This window comes from Chroicocephalus ridibundus, chromosome 9 (assembly GCF_963924245.1).
Source record: "Chroicocephalus ridibundus chromosome 9, bChrRid1.1, whole genome shotgun sequence".
NCBI classification, from domain to species: Eukaryota; Metazoa; Chordata; class Aves; order Charadriiformes; family Laridae; genus Chroicocephalus; species Chroicocephalus ridibundus.
This window is the reverse complement of record NC_086292.1, coordinates 44,430,523-44,446,902: the sequence shown is the minus strand read 5'-3', so window position 1 is coordinate 44,446,902 and position 16,380 is coordinate 44,430,523.

The window sequence follows — 16,380 nt, the reverse complement described above, 5'->3', positions numbered from 1 at the left end:
GTAGTGAATACGCTACGTGACTCATTCTTGAAGGAAGGAATTAAAGCAAACCTCAAGCAATCAATGCCATCAGAAATTTCACCAATAGCTGGAACAAAAGGTGATTAAATGAAACTCAGTCCAAGAACACTTTTTCCCTGAGAGGAAAAGATAAAGTGTCCCTTTAAGGCTGAGTTGATATAAATGTATATAGAGTTTTTAAATATAACTCCCACCTCACCGAAGCACTCAATCTTAAATACTGGCAGGTAGCAAGACCATGGAAACTCCTTCAGCTGGAGGGTCCCATTCCTCACTTAACAGACTTTTTGATAATTTACAGTCATCTCCAGCATGCTAGAGATACCAATTAAAGGATATAAGCCCAGTGCTTTTTCCAGGTCCAAGTTAAATTAGTTACAACATCCAGAGTTATTAATTGGAAAGAAAAGGGGAGGACACTAAAGAGGGCACTATACAGCTCGACTATTATTTTTTTTTTAATTTTTTTTTTAAATATAGCATTCACGTATCTGATTTTTCTGATTCTCCATTCATTCAGAATAAGCACTTGAAGTCAGTAGCTGAAAAGAAAGTAAATGATCATAAAGTTGTCTTTTCTGAGGAGATTCCCAGCCCAGGGAAGCAGCACTGTAATGGGCAAATTGAACATCTCTATCTTTCATGGATGCAAATTAAGTCACTGCTGAGGGGAGGGGATAAAGTGGGGAAACATGTGTAGTCTAACTGTCATCAAACATGGCAATGCAGCAAGAACAGATTTTTAGTCATCAGAAGAGGGATCTCTTAGACTTTTATTGCTGAATTGATTGTGCTGTTAAGTATGCTTTACTTCGTGTCTCATTTTCCCCATCTAGCAAACATGGATAATGATTTACTTTTGGTGCAGCTTAGAGTGAGAAAGAAATTGGTACTGAACAGCCTTTTTCCATGCTCTAGAGTGCTTCAGGGTCTAAAAAGTCCCAGGGGTTCCTCCAGGTTCAGCCTGCTGCAGTGGCCCGTGTAGGGATTGTTCTACTGGCCAAAATCTTTGCTCTAGCTTTGTCTTTCCTCAGGACTTGCCCACCACCACGGGCAGGAGGACGTGGTCAGTATGCACAGCAGAAATTGTTCAACGCATCATCAGCCAGTCTTCACAGCATGACTCTGGCTACTTTGATTAGACAGTCCTGGAATGGAATGGCTGTGGAAAATAAGCCACTGTCTCTAATCTGCCTTGAGATGCCCTCGGACGTGGTGCCGGGGGACAAAAAGTAAAAATTATTTATTATTATTTTTGTTATTTCTATAGATTTTTACACATCCAGAGTTCACACTGGGGGAGAAAGTTATGAACCTGTTATCTTTCATGTGTTATATTATTGATCAAAGCCAATGACGACGTTAAAGTTATATAAATGTTTTGTAGACCTATAATGATTCATGACTTTCTGTACAGTAGCAATGTTCCTGATGTTGTTGCAGTGTCTAGAGCTAATGTTCTGATTAATGCATGTTTTCCTTTCTGATTTAAGAAATAGCTTATGGCTAAAAATCCTTAGATGTCTCTGATTTATTGCATCTTTTTTCTTTTTTTTTTCCCTTTTCTTTCCAGTTTTTTATTCCTACATATGTATGTATAGTATAAAAATACGTATTTGTAAACGTGTCAGCTTTAGAGATATCCCTGATGCCGTACTCTTATGAGTTGTCTCTAAAGACTGGTATCTGTATTGAAAAATGAATTTTGTTAGACCATGCCTGCGAATCTATCATCTGATGGGGGTACTCTAATCGGCGCGTGTTGTTTGTCAAAACAACACCAAACAAAGGTGGCCGCATCATTTACTGGCTTGTGGGGGACGGCGGGGAGGTTGCTTCTCCTGTTAAACCAGCATGAAAAGTCAGGGTGATCTATCACAGTTCCAGTAGAGAAGCATCACATCCGCCTCTTCTTTCCCAGGTGGTGGGGGATGTGTTTGGGAAGGCAGGGGGTGCGATGGGGCGCACCTTGGGCTAACCAGTGGAATGGTCTACAGGGAGCAACCTAGAGAAACATGACCTGGCTCAGCCCTTTGGTCCAAGTAATGCCGGGCTCTGAGTGCCGGAACCAAACAGCAGAAGGTTGGCTTAGGGTACTCTCCTCCTGTTTTTCATAGAGGTGACTGGGGTAGAGGACAGGCTTGTAAACTGTTGCCCGGAAATATAACTAGTTTGGTTCTTTACTATCACTCCTTGGGTGATAGTGTCGATGGAAAGTACTATGCTTCTCCAAAGCAGTCGGTGCCTGTTTGATTTTCATTTGAATTTCTTCATACACTGAAATCTAAGTGTTTATGGTGATGTTCACGTTGATTTCTTTAGTCTTAATTCAGAAAGCACTGAAGTCAAGAATAGTCTTCCCCAAAAACTTTTGTTCACAGAGGGCTTTGGTAAGGACAAGACAAACATGTTTCCTCTGCAGCAGGGACTATCCATATATTATATATATAATTTTTTTGGGGTCTATTTACTAGAATCGGACTGTTTGCCAGTTAGCCCTCTGGTTCCTCAGCCTAAACTTGCTGGAGGAGTGGTGTGTAAAAGAAAGTACCCACTTTGTTTTTATCTGCCGCGCTGTAAACCACCTACTTGTGTTCTTTTGTGTCTTTTGTGAAGCCTGTTAATAGCTGTTACTGCTAATTGCTGTGCTTAGCTTGCTGTGTTCATCTGTGGGCAGAAACCAGGGAGATCAAAGAGCAGTATACTCCATAAAGCCTTGCCTTGTTCATTCTGCAGCTCTAATTCACCTGCGCACGGCCAAGGTACTGCACTGGGGGATCGCACAGAGCGGTTGCATAGAAACATAGGACTTGACAAAAACTCGTGGATCGAGGCGTTTCAGTCCTTCAGTAGACGTTTAAAACCCACAAAATGTCCGGTCAATTCTCTAAAGACTGTAACAAAATTAAGATCTTTAATGTAAGAGATGTAAAAATCTTAAAAATGTGCATTGTTCCACCAAATAAGAGTTGAAGGATCAAGAGCTTTCTCAGCACCCAATGCATCTGAAATGCCTCGGAGGTGGAAATGCTCGCCTAGTCCTATGAAGAGGTTCCAATCTGATGTAACATTGGAAACCCCCTTCTTCCCCCTCCCCTTGACTTAGAAGTGGAGGCCTTGACTGGCATTATTATGAAAATTTCAAAGGGTTGTAGATGTTCTCAAACACAAAAAGGCCTCCCTGAGGCCTTTCTTCAGATTTAATTTTGGTTTCTGACATGAGACACCCCAATATTATTAAGCTGCATTGTCCATGTGCTGTCTTTTGAGGGAGAAATGATTGCAAAGGCAGTGTTTTTCAACTGGAGGTGGCCTTGGCTTCATAATGATTTGGGTAGGTCCTAACTTAGAATCTACCTCCTGCGGAACAGAGAAAATTTTTTTTTTTTTTTTTGGTATTTTGATCCTTAAATGATCTTAGGTTGATAATATTGGTCATGCCATCATCTTTGGCAGAGCTGTGGACTCCGGTAGGGTTTAAATGACACTACTTTTTTGCTCAGTCTTCAGCAGTCTCATTAATTCTTGTAAGAAAGACTTCATTTTATGTTGCCGGGCAAAATACATTAAGAATCCAAATTTGGTGTCTCCCAGGGGTCTGTCTTGCTTTACAGTATTCACCAGATCCCTGGCACATTATTATGGGTTGCCTGCTCATGTAAACTATAGATTTTTGTTTCTGCTCCGATGGTTTGTTGATACAAAATTACCAGCTGATGTTTATCCACAGATATAGGAATAATAGTATTATTAACTATTGCTATATATTTTGTGTCATTATGACTGTAAAGGCTTGTCTGAATAATAAAGATTCCCTTGAGTGGGACTCACTAGGGTAAATGACTGTTTAATAAAGACAGATAATGTAGATGAATCATTTTGACTACTTAGAGGAGCAATTGTGCTAAAACTCCTAACTTACACAAAGTCCTTCTGAACACATTAGGGGGTCAAATCCTGCCCCTTGAAATCATTGTAACGTTGCTGCTGAGTGGGAAAAGACGGAGGTGTCACTTTAGGAGCAGGGGCAAATTTTTAGCAATGCGAATTTGATTCATTTACATGGGTGAAACTTAACTGCTATCATTTTTTAAACTCTAAGATGGTAAGTACTATAAAAACATGCTTGCATAAATGTCTATATTCCATCTTCATGCGTTGAAATACATGTTTAAAATGGATTTCCGCTAAATTATGTGGCTTAGTTTTCTCTCTTCTCCATGATGTGATACTTCATGCTACACTGAAAGAATAAGAATATGAGTTTATTAAGTTTACTCAGAAAACTATTCAGTCATCTGTATGAGCTCTTGGAGCTATGTCAACATTTTCTTGAAAGATATCTGAGATTATTTGATGTTTACTTTTTTAAGTACAGTATTTGTGAGTAAAAGTGCACAAGAACATTTTATTACATTTTAAATGTAATTCCTGATCCCAGGGTGCTGTCTATATAAATCTGAACAAACCTACGAAATCACTATCTATATTAGATCAGCAAATCCTCTCAGTCCCAGAACTGGTCACTGTGTTAAGAATAAGAGGCAAAAGTGAAATTTCTTGGTAATAAAACTTCTGAGCCTTGACAACTGTGAGGTAATGCCATTTCTTGCAGCATTTCCTAGACCTTTCAAAGTACAGTACTCTTTATTATATGCCTTTCCTCTGCCCCTAAACCTTCACTTCTAAAGTGCACATCTCACAGGTAACTAGTATATAATGTACTTTTCAATCAGCCTCCTAATTCACTCAATGTAGCATGAGTTTTAGATAAACCAGGAACATGTGAAATGCAGAAGAAAAGGTTTAGGTTGTATGATACCACTCACCTGTTTTAAATCTCTTGCTATCTGTGTGGGGGGGAAAGAAATAGAGACAGAGCTCTCCTTCAGGATAATTCAGGGTGGCCCAGCTCTTCTCCCAGGCAGCGATGACACCAGCTCCCAGCGCTGCTGCAGGGTCCTGCCCCGCATCTTCTGGGGGGATTTACATCTTCTCTCAGCCTGCTCTGTCCAAGCCTTTTGTCAGGCCATGAGTAGGCGACACCATGATGCCTCCCTTGGATCCACCAGCTCTGCAGGGGGAGTTTTGCCCTCTGAGCGCCAGTGCCTGTGCTGGTATCGCGCTGTCTTCACTCCAACGTGCTTCTGTGTTTCCACCAAGAGTGGAAGTGGGCAGCGCTAGAAGGGATGAGATGGTTTTGCTTTGGTGCTGCCTCTTTGGTTTCATGAAGTAAAAATTTCCTAAAGGTGAAACACAGAGCGAGTCAGATTTCATCTGGAAAGTAGAACGAAGAGACTCGCAAGGGCCTGCCTCCTAATTACCAGATTTCCCATAACTTGAGTGTAAATCCCCTAAACTGAAGAACCTAAATTCGGCATTAAAATTTGTGTTGTGGTTTGTAAGCAAATCTGAGCTTTCGCAGAGTAATTGTTGGCTGCTGCTGTTATTATTTATGCTTGCACATGCAGACCGCGGTGGGCTTGCCTCTGCTGGCAGCGGGGGTGGGTTTAAATTTACTCTGATCAAGGCAAAGTGCCCTGCTGAGAGGCTCAGGTTCAGCATCATGCTAATAAAGTATGTGACTCTTGGACAAGAGCTGCTCTCCATCTGGCAAACCCAGAGCATGGCCTTGAGTCTGATTTCGGTTGTGTGCAGTAATCCCTGTGGACATACGCAAAGTCTTTGAGGGGCTTAATACCCGAGATAGATATATGGTAAAAATATAGCCCCACCTCAAAAATACGTGCTGCAGAGTTAACAATCAGAGAGTTCATGGAAGTACTTAAAGATAAAGGCAAGGGGCAGCTAGTGATTATGTACACAGATTTGTGGTTATTTTTTTGCTGGCCTTGAATCAGGATAATTTTTACTCCGCAAGGTAGAGCGCGGGCCAATGTGGAAACATCTGTGTTATGCAAATTCCGATGAAATGGTTGAATGACAGGTAACCGATTGTATTTTGGACCTGTTCCATCTAGAGTGAATCAACAATTTCCAGCGAGTCAGTCCAGCAAAAATCTGCGTGGCTCCTTTTGATGCATACGCAGCTGTGAGCTTCTGTGTTGCCTGCTTTCAGCTGAAACTAGAAATAGTTTCCAAAAAAAAAAAAAAAAAAAAAGGAAAAAAAGTATTTAGACCTTAGAGGTACTGAAGTAATCTAAAAGATAGACTGAATTAATCCACTCCAAATTTCCAGAAAGCTTGGCTGTGATATATTTTCCTCCCTCTCTCTTGTAGTCCCGTGTTACTCCTCTTGACATCCGCAGGGAGACACATGAGTGTGTCCTGCAGCAGCTTGATCCTCTCCATGCAGAGAAGTAGGGATGGAGAATGGTGCCCCTCGCTGTGCAGGTGCATCAGTGAGGCCAACCGCCGGATGAGACTCCAGTCCTTAGACATCAGGAGCTTCCCAATCTGCTCTGTCAGGTGATGAGGAAGCTTTGTGACTGTCCTTAGCACTGCGTACCGCAGGACCCTGCAACACCAGTCCAACACTTAAAACACCAGCCCTGTAGCGCTACGGACAAGAGATGAGAAGGTCTTGAGAATAAATACTGCCCAAGTAGTTTTCCTATTTCAAAAAGTGGTAGCGCTTCACTTCTGGATGGGCTTGCTGCTCGCTGGCACCGGAGCTCGCGGGATTAACATTTCGTACCCATAGCATTGAAATAAATAGGAAACATGGTTTCAGGAGAAATAAAAATGCAGTTATACAAAGGATACCATGACGATTTTCTTTTTAAACGTTAACCTTGGCCCGATCAGGAATCCTCATGATTTAAATCGCACTGGCCAGAGACATGTGACCTTTTCCTGCAAAATATTTTACATTGCGTAGATCACATTAATTGTAAACATGCTGAAATGCTCTCTACTACTGCTGCTGTCTCTGATTCATTGGTGACCAGTACAAGGAGGCAACACGTGCTTATTGTTAAAAAAAAAAAAATAATAAAAAGAACAGAAGGATCATCTATTGCGCAGATGAAAGACAGAGACAAAATAACCAATCTGTAATGCAGATTTATTAATAGTCGTTCACTGGTTTTCACTGAAATACTCTTCACGTAACCTTGACTTTATTAAGTAGTCCTTAAGGTGCATTTTGAAGACAGATAATGAGTTTGGGGAATAGTCTTATCTACATCAAGCTAATCTTTAACAGCTTGGAAGGGAACTCGCAGAAACTTTTCCACTTTAAGTGACATAGCCATGTTCAAATCAAGCCTTTTAAAATGTCATTTTAATAGGAAGAGTTTACAGGCATTTTTAATAGCTATACTTCATAGAGGAACATGATTTAAACGAAGGCGATAGAAAAAGTTATTGAGTTTTTAATAGTATTAATGGGGCTGGAGGGAAGTGGCGTTGGAGCAGCAGGAAGGCTACTGTGGCGGAGTGGCACTTAGTGTCCTGATTAATAAAGACAAGGCAGCCCTTCCTTGGAAAAATAGCTTCTTTTACAGCGGCTGTCCCTTTAAAAGGGAGAGCTGGGGTGAAGGCCGGGGTTTTGAGTGGTATTTCGGTGCTGAGCCTGCACATGCCGCCTTGTCCAGCTTCCACAGGCAGAAGTTTGCAAGATCCTCCTGACCCTTTGCCGACGCAAAGGCCGGTTGTTTGCGCAAAGGGGAGAGGGATGGGGAGAGCAAAAAAGCCACTCAGAAGAAAACAAACCGAGAGTCGTGATTTTAATGAGAACTCGGATTTAACCCATCTGCACTTTCCCCTAAGTTTCCAGCATGTCCTCGAAAATAATTTCACTTTTCCTGCATTGTGTGTAAAGCCACAGACGCGGCTGTGCACCTGGAGGCACACACCAGTCTCTCCCTCCAGCTCATACAGAAGTCTCTCGCTCCGCAGGCTGAATTCTACCGGGCTAGTAGAGCCAGATGAATTACGGGGACCCTCTTCTGCTGATTCCAGTTGGCTTAGCTCATTTTGTTTTGCTTGCTGTATTGTTTGGGCATCAAATGTCCCAGCTCTCCCAAGTGCGCACACATTTGGTTTCTGACTAATGCGGGGCCTCCGTCAGAGAGACAGCGTTTGTCATTTAAAATCCAGCATGTCTGAGAGTCAGGTCGTGACTCAGATACCACAAACTGTATACAGAATAGACCACAAATTCCTCCGGTAAGATTGAACAAGGCTTTCCGAGAAGCCACTTCCCCCGCTGGTTATATCCTAACCCTGACTGACAGGTAGCAAATAACCATGGCTCTCTAGCGGTATATTTTTTTTTTTTTGACTATTTTTTTTGTTAAAATTTTTCTCTGCTGTATTCATGGCTGTTTAAAACCCTGTCTTTGTGTGTGCGTACATAACAGTGCTTTTGGCTAGAAGGGTGGCCACGGAAATTTTGGTTGGTTGCATTTTTACTGAAATATTGGCATCGATCGACTTCAAGCTCCGAGGCTGGGGGTTTGGAGCAGACACGGAACGCCAGGGCAAAGCTCAGGCTGATCTGTTGGGGTTTCTTCCAGCCGCAGCTGCGGCTCTCGCGTGCTTTGCGCACAAAACCCATAAATCGGTCGGGCTTTGCTCAAACAGTTCCTGAACTTTCACAAAACCTTTCCATGAACCTGCCAGGGGCTGGGGAGGGAGGGAGGGAGGGAGGGAGGGAGGGGATGGGAACAGGGCTGCCGGAAGGTTTGCAAGGAAACCTGAAACCAGGTGAGCTTCCCAAGCTGAGCGTTTCCTCGGGCTGGAGACCCACAGATATTTCTCATTTGGAAGCAGAATTGGAGTTAACAAATTCGTTAACAAGCCCCACGCGCTGGCTGACCAGTAGTAAATCCCGGCTCGATTTATTATTGAATACAGCACTTTGGCGCGAGTCCTTAGTGTAATTTTGCAAGTGGATGGGGAGCAAGTCGCGATCTTAAATCCTAGCTAGAAAACACGGTCGTGAGAATTGGTTGGGGTGCAGCCCTCTGATTTAACTACTTTTTCTTTCTTTTTATTATTATTACTATTTTTTTTTTTAACAAAACAAGAGGATTCATCTGCCAATGCACTATTCTGTGCTCTTTTGTCAATAGAAAAGTTGTTTTGCTAATGGTTATCTGTCTGCAAGTCCTTGACCTGCTTGTAAACACATTTCTGCAGGAAAACCCCAGGCCATGGCCTCGAGCCTTTACGTCAACAAGAAGAGATAAAGTGACCAAAACTTAACCTGATCTGGCCTGGAGTGCCCTCTACTGCCCCTTGACCAAATACTTCCCTAATCTGTGTCCTTCTGAAAAGAACAGATTGTTGTGTAAGAAACATTACCTGGAATGAAATCAATTTTGGGAGCCTGACTTCCTCCTCCTTTCTCCCTGCCCATAGCCAAAGCCTATTGAATCGCTGGAGGTTAAGGAACAAGGTCTGGGTAGGTTTTGGTGGGAGGGCAGGAATTTTCCCCCAGATCACCCCCTTTGTCCCCACTCCGGGCATCCGTCACCCGAGGACAGCCCCAGCCGCGGTCCGTCATGCCACGTTAAACACGCCACCTTCCAAGCCCTGTAACAAACGCAGGCAAAACTGCACTCGCCGATCAAGTTGCTTTTAAAAGCCATTTGCTGATCCCCGGGGATTTGTTCTGGATTCCCCCAGCACAAGCAGAAGCTTTGATACAGCCAGGATTCGGAGAGTGGCTAAATTGCGAGCATGGCCCCAAATTGCGGTGGGGCGCTCCGAGCCCGGCTGGGCTCGGGGAGGAGGGCAGGCAGAGCCGCTGTGGTGTGGGCGTCCCTGGTTTGGGGTGAAAGCTGGCTGTAACTGAAGATGATCTGGGGGGTGAAGTGACACCAAATTGTTCCTGGAAGGAAAGAGTATGTCCGTACGCTTTTTTTTCATAAGAGCTGGGCTAGGAAAGTCGAGGTCCTTACCAGGGGGGAATGGTATGCTGTTGGAAATCCTGTGTTGGGTCCGTAAATGAGGAAAGGGGAAAGCACAAGACAGCTCTAGAGATAAAATGACAAAATCCAATCACGGTTCACAATGGGAGCATTCATTGGGCCGTGCTTCTGTTTGCACCCTGCTCGAACCGCTGGCAAGGCCACTGCACCGGGAAGTTTCGTGACTAATGGAATGGCTGATGGGTCACGTCCCTCCCGGGCTGTGGTTTTTCCATCTCTTTACTTCAGTCACAGGTTGCTGGGCTCGGTGCCGCAGTGGTGGGCTAGCTCCTCTGGCCAAGGTGGTTGCGCTGGGCACCTCCAGAGTGGCTGCGTGGTTTAGCAGCAAAGCAGGAAAATTGTATTTGCCACAAGACCTTTGCTGTCCCAAGGCAACCCAAGGGCTTCTGCTGTGGAGCTGGGCAGCCACCCTTCCTGTGGTCCCCTGTCCCTCCCACCCAGGACCCTGTGCTGCATAATGAAGCATCTCCACGCTTTGTATATCCAGAGTCAGATGAGGTCTTGGACTGAGTACTGCGCTCCTTATTCTTATAATTTTTAAATTTCACGGCATTCTGCAGGAAGTGTTCCATTCTCTATAACTCTAAGATGGTGTTTTTAGGAGACAAAGAAAAACTTGGATAAACCTGATAGAGTTTTGTTTTGTTTAGTTTTCATAGCAAAAAAAACCTCGTAAGAATTTTTTATTTTTATTTTTTCCTTATGACAGAAAAAGCCTTCCAAAACTTTGTTTTGGGTGTTTCGTATCAAAACAAAACCCAACGACCTGCGAGGGGATAATGAGATGCTGCGACCGCCGTGATTCACGACTTCTTGATGCTCATTCTCCAGTTATTCAGACTGAACTGGGCTGTGAATAAGTCTTGAATTACCCAGTCCTGATATCTGTAGTTGATCACTGCGTGTGAAACTGCCCATGACAGACCAAAATTGCCCTCAGGGTGTAAATCTGAGGCGGTGGGGGGACGGGTGAGCAAAGCTTAAGGAAAAGGCTTAGATGAAATTATACCTCTGCATATCGGTGTTGAAGGGCTCTTAAACCCTGCAAATTTGTCAGGATCTACCAGACAGTGGACAAGATTGTTCGCCCCTAGGTAGGATTCATGCCGTGAAGCTAAAATCTGTGCCCAAAAGCATCTCCCACTTCTCTGGGAAGCAGCTTTTTGCCTTTCCCCCCCCCCGCCCCATTCCTTGGTAGGTACAGTCTCCTGTGGGTCTCCTGCAGGTAGCCTACAGGCTTCTACCAAGTGTCGGGAGGGGAATAAGAAATCCTTCAGGTTTGATTCCAGCTGGGTTATTTCCTTAGGATACAGCTGTTTTATAGTCATTTTTTTGTGCATTTAACTTTGTTTATCCCTATAAGGCAGCTATAGTTCCAGCCTTGCAGAGCGGGATTAATTCACTCGCTTTAATCTAAACTAGACAAAAACTTTCAATGTTGCCTTACAGGAAGTATCATTTCAGCTTTCCTGACAGAAAATCAAACTTTGGGGAACAAAGTAGATTTATTTTTTTTTTTCTATAGAAAGGGTCTATTTAAGGAGAGTGATTTTTTTTTTCCCCAGCAGAAAATCATTCTAAGAGAAAATTTTTCATCTCCCAAATTGAAAATGTAAATTTCAACCTTGCTCAATAATTCAAAATTATTACTCCTTTTCTTTTTTTTTTTTTTTCTTCTTACAACATTTCTTTATTTCCATGCTTCCAAAATTCAACAGGACTTTGAAGGTGAACGCGGATCTGGTGGGCACCTTTTCAGATTGAAAAGATTAGTTTTATGGCGAAGAGAACTTGTCTTCCTTGTAAATTAGGAAGCTATTTAATCAAAGGTCTGGCTGAATCTGTTCAGTATTCTCAGCTACTTTCCAAACCAAACTTCTGAATACATGTTAGTTGTTCTGATTAAGTCATACTCCTGAACTCCCTCCAGGCTCTGCACTGGAGATGATATTTATACAGCACTAATGGAGAAAACTCGGTGTGTTTCAAAAAATAATTCCCAAGAAAACCAAAGCTGTATTCAGCGGATGTAACAGGGAATTTCTCAGGGAACTCTGACTCTCCTTCCTTTCTTCCTAAAGAGGGCCAGTTTAATTCTCATCCCCCGAATACTGCAGGGAAGGAAGTTTTGAAAGCAGTAAGTCGCCCATTTCAACGTCGTTTGTGCTCCTAATCAAAAGATAGTCTCTTTGTTCTAAAAGTTGCCAAAAGTCATTGACACTGAAGTTTCAAACTGGCTTTCGGCAATGGAGCGTTTTATCAGTTTTAAAATCGCGAAAATTTCCCTGACTCGAAACTTTCATTTCGATTTGGGACTAAGGCGCTTTTTTGACATTTCAAACCATATATTGGATGGGACACTTTAGGCTCTAGTGACTCTAGCGACCATCAACACGAAGTAAGCTTTTGCGATGGCTGAGAACAAGATTAACTGTTAGCAGCAGCAGCGCCCGGTCTTCACTTGAGCTCAGCGTGGTTTATATTGTATGACGTACTACATATATAGGCATCAGATGCGCAAAGGGACACACTTTTATTTGCATGTTTATGCCTTTCTTAAACAAATCATTCCACCACTTTATCCATAAAACCTTCCTAACGCTGTGATTTGGTGGGCTGTCAGAGATAGTAACCCTCTGAGCAAGAAACCGGACGCGTGACTTTTCCATCCAGGCTCATACGCTCGTATATATCTGTGTGTCAATATGTACTGGCTGACATAACACACATCTTTGTTTTTCAGAAAAAGAGGATTTTCCTTGGGGACTTTAAATAGATTCAGAGGATATTCCAAGGTATCAGACTGTACTCCGCTGCGATATTCATATTGTCAATAGTGGGACCTTTCTGGGGAAAATGGGGCTTTTCCTGTAAACATAATAATATTTCTGGATGGTGAAATATACAGTAAATGTTAAACAAGAAAAGAACTAAATTGCAGACTATTCCCTGGTCAGCAAAACCTGCCCATTATTTTTCAGTTTGCTGAATCTGTAGTTTTTACCATTTTTTTTAAACTGTGACTTTTTGGATTCATGAGGGTAGCGTAGGTAATCTTCATATTTATAAGGACACACTGTCAACTCGCTTTTCATAATTTATAAACTCTTTTTTTTTTATTATTATTATTATTCCCTTTCCCTGCTGGAAGCCCGAAACTGGCATGTTTCCTTAATAGAGCTGGGAAAAAAACCCTCTGCGTTTTTGCTCTGGGAGATGATTTTTCAGAAATAAGCTATCTGTGCTTCGTGCAAAGGGGTAGGAGCCTAGCTGGCTTACTGGGGCTGGAATTAGTGCTGTAGGGTCTATTCTGCAAGTGTTTGCATGCTTTAGCTTCGCAAGTTGCAACTCGTATTTTGGCTAGGTGAGGGATCTGTCAATATGCTACAAGCCGCCTGTGTCGGTATTGACGTGAGCAGGATGAATGTTGGTCGCTTTGTTTGGCTGGACTCTTGCCTTTATCCATCCCAACCGACCTCTTCTCCCTGTTGCCTTCTGGAGAGCACCCCTCACATTCCCATCTCCCGCCGTTTGCTCCTGGCGGGGTGAGAACAGATATTTTTCTTCTGCCCCCACGGCGAGGGACTGGCAAGGACAGGCACCCCTTATTCCAAGATGGAATGAAAGTCGTTTGATAGCCATTTCCTCTTCCCCTCTGTAATTTCGCTGAATTGCTTTTCAATGGGGTTTATAAAAGTAAATATTCCCAGGCATTTAGGTTAACCGTGCTCCTGGGCTGATGTAAGCGGGCAGAAACATTTCTGTGTTTTCAGAATTGGTCCCAGAATTTGCAAGAGGCCAAGTTTGCTTTCAGAAGTAATTCACAGCGTTGATACTGATTTATAAAGCACTATGAAATTTAGCGACTGGGTACTTTAAATACCATCTCTTGGGCATGCTAGTCACTGTTATGGCAGATAGAATCTGTTTGGAATTACTTTTAATGGTTGTTTGAATTTAAAAAGCTGGTAAAGATTGATTCAAATTGAAGGTCATGAACTCCTTTACCCATTTCCCCTTATTGGCTCAACAAGGGTCCTGTTTCATGATCTTTTGGCCATGATGCAACTCATCTGTTTAGTTGAGAAGGTGCTGATATGAGTAATTAAGCTAAAATGGCATTGGGGAAGAACCTGTTAATATTTAGTAACGTATCGTTGACTCTGTCCATCCATCTGTCAGTCTCTCCCCCATAAGTTTTGAACTTGCTGCTTGGTTTCAGCAAAATTTGGCACAGGAGTAGAGGTATTTATTAGCATTAGATACTAAATGTTTTTAGAGAACTGGCAGCTGGTGGAGGGGAGAGTTTTCCTGTTGGAAGAAAAGACAACTCAGGCAGCGCAGACGTACAGATCGGGCTGTTTACAGGTCGATTTGAACCAGCTGTAGCGCGTTTGGCCCTTTACTGAGCTGAACAGGGAGGTGAAGCGAGAAGGGTCTCTGAAGTGATGGTAAGGAGAGGGAGGCAGCACAGAGTAGTGTGTCCCGGTGGTTTAGGCAATGTGCAGGACACGCTTGAAGAAATTGGGCATCGTTAGTTATGCTGCTGATAGAACAACTTTTTTTTTTTTTCTTAAATCCTGCGAAACTTTTACCACTGAAAAGGGCCTGGACCACTTATGTGCCACTTAAGTTCTTTTACAAGGTTGGATTTCCTTTGGTAATATCCCAAGGAAATGATATGGCCGTGGAGTCTATTACTTTCGATATTCCTTCAGGATGCCCTGCCCTGGGAGTAACTCTGAAACCTGGGGGTAAATCACTTCAGGAAAAAAAAGATCTGTGTGAGAGGTAATCTGAACTTTTTTTTTTTTTTTTTTGGCTTGATAGGCTCAGGCTCTATCATGAACTCTCCTGCAGGATTACAGCAGACCCTGACCCTGTTGACCTGGTATCAACCCTTTTCTGTAAGCTGCGCACAGCAGAGGAGGAGGAGGATAGATACTGGAATGGCTTAGAGGCTCAGATGCAGCAGGCTCTGAGTATCAGCCCCAGTTCAAAGGATCAAAGGGGGTCTGTGACTCTCTAGCCATGCTAATTAATGGAAGAAGTGGTATTTGGTCTTCATTATGGACTTTAAAAAAGAAAAAAAGAGAAAGAAAAAAAAAAAAGAGAAGTCAAGTGTTTCATCCTGTGGTAAAGCACTGACGAAGGCTGGTGAAAGTAACAGAGCCGTCTCCTTTAGGCTTTCAGCAGCGTTTCAAGAGCATGGAGCCACTTATGGAGTCACGCTTAGGCAGCACTTTCTTAAAAGTTAAATGTCTGATAAATGCTGATGCTGCCTGATCTGAATTCCTAATACCCTTCTAGATAGAGCAGGCCCTGGCAAAGGTCTCCGATGCTCATGCCATGGAGGAGCCCTTTCGGTAAAGGACTCCCTGGATTTCTCCTGGACCCTCTGCCCTGGATGTGGGTCCAAGCCCAGGGGAGCTGATTCTGTCCCTCCCCACATCAGGCATCGCTCCACAGTGTGCCTTGCGTTTAAGTATCTGTGGTTGGTACAGAGGTTAATAGGAGGTCAATGGCTAGGGCTCCGATCAGCAGCACCAGCAGCAACGTGGGGACCAAAGCTCTGATGGGCAGAGGGAGCAATAAGAGCTTTTTAGGGACATTCCTGCATTGTATGTTTTATTAGCTGTCAAAAAGGGGAATGTAAAGCTCCCTCCTGAATGCTAAACAATCCCTTCTAATCTCGGACCCTTTTTTTTACCTTGTTCAGGTGCCCCTTAAATTTGAAAGAAAAATCACTGGCTCCAGGAGGTCCTAGGTTTACACGGAGGGACGGGCTCTGAGGGTGGGTTCACGTGCTTATGGCCTGCCTGGCTTTGCACTTGTGTGCATATTTATATCTATACCTACCTATATGATATGCACAAATATATTTTTCAGGGCTAGAAAGACTGTAAAGCAGTAATTCAACTTCTTATTTGTGTGACCATGCTCTTATACTAGCAGTGCGTGTGAATTTGGAATCTGTGTTAACATGTGCTTATACATAAATAAGGATGATCAGGGTTTAACTAAGGAAGAAAAAGTCATAGGAAACTTTCTGTGGAAATATCTGGGTTTACTTGAAAACTGAGACTGTTTTTTTTTTGTTTGCTTTTTGGGTTTTTCCAAAAAACTGTGCATTTTGCTAAGGGAAAGTAAGAGGTGTCCAAGAGAGGAAAATCTGATATTGACTCTAATTTATGAATATTTTTTCCTATAAGCTTCCGATGAATGTGACCTCATGCATGCAAGTGTATGTCATGATGGCGTTTGTGCCTGTGGTGCTTGATGGGCTTATGCTTTGGTGTGAATATGTTCATTTTAAACTACGATAATGGTATAGACCAGAATTGCTAATGGTATGATTTTTATCGTGGCTTCACTGTAGAACACGACAGCATGTATGATCATCGGGTATTCAAACAGTGAAATGTGTAAAGCTATTTTTCCATAATTGGTCCCAGGG